The sequence below is a fragment of the Tamandua tetradactyla genome, chromosome 9, assembly GCF_023851605.1.
Source record: "Tamandua tetradactyla isolate mTamTet1 chromosome 9, mTamTet1.pri, whole genome shotgun sequence".
NCBI lineage: Eukaryota > Metazoa > Chordata > Mammalia > Pilosa > Myrmecophagidae > Tamandua > Tamandua tetradactyla.
In genome coordinates, this window is record NC_135335.1 from 20,588,310 (window position 1) to 20,593,558 (window position 5,249).

General features: G+C 36.6%; 1 non-coding gene across 1 annotated transcript; it reads left to right on the forward strand.

Moving 5' to 3' along the window:
- Positions 1-4,706: 4,706 nt before the first annotated feature.
- Positions 4,707-4,813, forward strand: LOC143647494 (U6 spliceosomal RNA). Its single transcript, XR_013158117.1, has one exon. It is a non-coding gene; the product is annotated as a U6 spliceosomal RNA (small nuclear RNA).
- Positions 4,814-5,249: the final 436 nt, after the last annotated feature.

Here is a 5,249-nt window from a genome sequence, read left to right on the forward strand (position 1 = left end):
CTGAATCAAAATGGCTTTTAAAAAGGGAATTTATTAAGTTGCAAGTTTACAGTTCTAAGACCATGAAAATGTCCAGTCTAAGGCATCAACAAGAAGTTACCTTCTCTTGAGAAAGGCCAATGAAGTTCAGGGTTTCTCTCTCAGCTGGGAGTACACATGGCAACATCTAACTTTCTCTCCTGGCCTCTAGTTTCAGGGAGGCTCCCCCAGGGGTGTTTTCCTTCTTCATCCCCAAAGGTTTCTGGCTGCCTGGGCTCTGTTGGTTCTGGTGACTGTGGTGGCTCTGAAGTTTTTTCCAGAATGGTTCCCTATTAATCAATCCCACCTTAAATAGGTGGTGAGACTTCTCCACGGAAACCATCTGTAGCACAAAAGACAATATAATAATTGTGGCCACTTAATATATTGGTTCATATTCATGGACAACACAGACTTCAGTGATATAAAAACAGATTTTATTAGGAAAGTAATTAAAAGAACTTTCAAAAATAAGGTATAGTTGCATCACCAGATAGGATGGCACCAACACCTGAGGAGAAGTGCTGGAAAGTCTCAAAAGCAGCAAAATATTTTTACTAATTTTCATCAGTAAAAATCCACAGCAAACTTAGAAACAGAATTCAGAGTCTCCTTAGTAAAAAATCTACAGCAAAGCATTCTGCCCAGATAAGATTCTGATGAGATTCTCTCTCTTTTTAATAAGATTCTCCTCTCTCCTTCTTCTTCTATTCTTCTATTGCTTGCATGTAGTTTTTATGATATCTTTACACAATAGTGGCTGAATTCTGATTAGCTTACATGACCAGGCTCAGTTTGGTCCTCTGCAAACTGTCTAGGGACCAAGAAGAGCTTCCTGGGACCTAGATACCTTTATGAAAGTACACCTTCTTCTGAGAGGAGAGCAGTCCTCCCAGCTACAGTGCACATTTCAACTGTTACTTACCAAGGTCACGCAATGGCAGCATCAGTTGTACGCAATGGCAATATCAGCTGAACAGAAGAGACTCTACAAATGTATCTTTCCCTTATGCCATCTAGTCAAAAGTTACCACCCACAATAGGGTGGATCATATCTCCATGGAAAAAATCAAAAAGATATCCCATCCAGCAATATGTAATGAGAATTATAGAACATGGCTTTTTCTGGAGTATCTAATAGCCTCAAAACTGCAAAATGGTTATTCAGGGAACAAATTCAAATGTAGTAAGTAATTTAATAAAGATTAATTAAATGAACAAATGAGTGATTCAATCCTTAAGCCCATGAAACCTAATTTCTGAAGGCCACAAAAGGTCCAATAACTGGCAAGTGTTCACTCATTTAATAAGCAATAGAGCCAGAATTTGAACCTAGACATAATGACTCTGAGATTCCATGCTATAAATTCCTTTTTCATAGAGTGCTACCAACAGTTCCATCCCCCTGGAAAGAAGGTCAGGGAACACAGCCATATCACTCTTCACGATAAAGACAGGAGCTCACTAACTCTGACTGAAGAGAAAGTAAGCCATGAATTTAAGATGAGCTTTTGGTTTTCAGTCAGGCTCCTTGCCAGGGCCACTATTCCATGGGAGAGAAGAGATTCAAATTGATGGAGTCACTTGGCAACTGAGGTAAAACAGGATACTCAAAGAGCTCTCTGATCAGATGATTAAGATCTACAGGGTAATGTCTGTGAATTTATTCCTGCTAATGACTCCCAGGGCATTAACATAGTTGAGGTGTGGATTAAACCAAGTTAGAAGCATGTGTATATATTTCTTCATTGTTAATGGGGACACAGCTTCACTTGAGGTCTTGGATGTGTTACCCTTTGGAAATATTTGAAGTATGTGAAAAGGACAACAGCTGCACCAGCAAAAGGGGGGCATCAGATGTGGATAATCCTAACAATGATAATCCTTCTGATTTGCAAAGCTCCAAAAGTTCAAACTGTACATGCGTACACATTCCTTCCTTGCCTTTATAGCACAGAAAGGCATTCATATGTGGTGTCACTGGGTCTATTTTACAAATGAGGAAACTGAAGTTAAGAGGAAGTAGAAGATCCAGGATTTCAAGCCATGGCTTCAGAATCCACAGAGATGGTCCCTAAGCTCACAGATGAAAACAACTGAGATTCGCAAATGAAAAAAACTTGAATCTTTTTTTAAAAGGTCTCTACTGGGAATCTCAATTCTATGCACTCAAGTCAACCTCAAGAGTCTGAAATTTTCTGGGGAATAAGCCTTAGTATACAACCCTCAAAATAAAACATTTGCTGCTAAGAGATGCAAAAATAACACCCTGGGATCCACCTTCCTGCAGCAGTTGTAGAATGGAATATACTAAAATGAATATAACTTTGAAAATGCGGCACTATTGCTTTTTTTTTCTAAGTAGACACACATTTTATTCTAAGCAGATGAAAATATAAGAACGGGTGTTGAAGAAATTCATCAGGCAGTTTATCTTTGGGTTTATGCAGCATTTCATCTACAGAAAATCAGAAGTGGAAATGAAGTAGGAAACTGCAAATGGGGTGAGTTAAGAACACTTCAGATTCAAAACGTATAGCCATGGCTCAAATATTTGTGATGCACATTAAAAAGGCTTTAATGAAATAATTTGTTTTAATAACCACCTAACAGTTTAGAGTAAAGAGAGACCAGGTCTAGAATCAATGATGCTTTAGTTAAGACTATTTCTAAGGGTGCACGGGTGGCTCAGTAGTAGAATGCTCGCCTTCCATGCAGGGAACCCTGGTTCAATCCCCAGACCATGCATCCAAAAAAAAAAAAAAGAATATTTCTGAAAGGGGTATAATAAAAATCATCTGTAGTTTAATGTAGAAACTAATGAAAGCATTACCACCCTAATTGTATAAAATTGTGGGTCACCTTTGCCTCTCCTCTTTAACTTGTGGGACAACATCACCATGATTTTGCTCAAGTTTCTTCTTCTACTTGGAGATGTCTTCCCTGCCATTATGGTCTCCAACTGGTAAAATCACAGACATACGTCTGGAGTTAAATTAAATGCCACTTAGTCATAAAAATGATTCTAGATCCTTAAACCAGTTGAGATATCTCCTTAAATTAGACCAAACAGTATCTGGTTTGTATCTCCAATTGGACACTATTAACTCTGACTTTAATCACCAAAAAGCAACCTAAAAATTGGCTATATCTTTAGGAATCTGAATGCAACCCACTCATGATAGCAGACTTAATTGTCTTTAAACATTTTTTCAGCATATCAGATGCTCAATTTTCTTTTGAACCAAATAAGCACCTTTTAACAGTGAAAATGTTTAAAACCCTTGTTTTTCTACCATCTTGCAAAGGATATGTGGCTTCATATAATTAAAACTGACTTCATTATGTTGTGTATGCTGTGTATTTTCCATGTTACTATCCCATTATTGCAACATATTTGTTGGTTTGAGCATTTTTCTGGGGGGGCACTATGTTTAATAACGTGGCCATTTAAAAGGGATCTGTGGGGTGGGTATGCACATGTGCTTCATTGTTGCTTCCATCATTTCTAAAATATTCTTCACTAAAATTTTAAACCTTCAAGGGTCTGTACTTTATTTGAATCCATGCACTCTGTGTATGCAAGACATCATCCACGTCCCCCACTTAGCATTTTAAACCAAAGTTTAAATTCCTGTGTTGGAATAATTTCCTCAGCAGTCCAGCCTCATTCCAGAAATTTCATTCCAGTTTGCAGATTCTTTTTCACTTTGCAGCTAATAAGCAATTTCCCAATCAGCCTATGAATTATGATATTACCTTACAGTCATCCTTGCTATATTTTTATACAGCATTTCCAGGTGTTTTGTACAGTTCTTCTTTTTTCACTATCTTTTACATTACTTAGAGCGTGGCAGAGGTTGAAGTAATATTCAAAAGCAATTCTGTGGATTTTGTATTTACATTTGTTTGAATACCTCTGAAAGATGAAATAATTGCACCACTGATTTATACTCAAGAAAAGAATCCAGATTCTAAAAACAACAATTAATCAAACTAATCATAATTCTCAAACACTATTTGGGTAAAAGCATTGTTGCTTGAATTAATCATTTCATATCCACGTACTTTGAATGGGACAAGAGTATTGATCATAATATTTTCCAGTTGTACCCCCCCAAAAAATACCACTGCAATTTGGTAATGCCATTTTTGCCAGTGGTACTCATTGGTTTACAGATCTCCTTTAAATGCTAAATTTCATAACTACACAAATTCACAAATATTACAATGTTAACCAATAAAGGTAAAAGTACAAGAAATAACACTGAAATACATCAATTATGGTCCTTTCTTTTTTCTTTCCTTCTTTTTTTGACTAATTATGGTCCTTTCTTTTTTCTTTCCTTCTTTTTTTGACTAATTATGCATTCTAAAACATACAACAGGGCAGGCCACAGTGGCTCAGTGGCAGAGTTCTCACCTGCCATGCCGGAGACCCAGGTTCGAATTCTGGTGCCTGCCCATGCCAAAATAAAATAAAATAAAATAAAGCATACAAAAGACTCACAACTCACAGAGCATGGTTTTGACCTAAATATTACAAATTTTTTGTTACAGGAGCCTCAATGTAATTTAAGAACATTCAAAACATAATTGCAATAATTTTGTTAAAACAAAACTAACTGTTTTAATGAATAATCCCCAAATCTCACTGATTTATCACAATAGTCATTCCCAATCACATAGAATCCAATGGAAGGGGTTCACTTAGGCAAAATTGGAATATACAGATATGGTCAGCATGACCTCTGTACAAGAATGACAAACAAATTCTGAAGCATACCATATTTTTTAGCAGACTTATTCAATTGCTCAAAGATGGAAGTAGCTCAAGTATATCCACTAATGAATGGATAATTAAAATGTGGTATATATATATGACAGAATATTCTTCAGGTGCAAAAAGGAATGAGTCCCAACAGATGTGACAACGTGGATGTAGCTTGAGGACGTTAAAGGACAAATACTGTATGATTTCACTGATATGAACTAAGTATAATAAGCAAACTCATAGAGTTAGAATCTAGAATATAGGTTACCAGATGATAGGAAGGGTGTAAAGACTAGGGAGGTGATGTTTGATTGGTGCAGAATTTATGTTTAGCTTGATTTTTGAATGTTTGGAAATGGACAGTGGTGATGGTAGCACATTATTGTCAGTGTAATTAACAGCTTTGAATTATGTCTGTGAGTGGGGTAGAAGGGGAAGTTTGGGATCATGTAAGTTA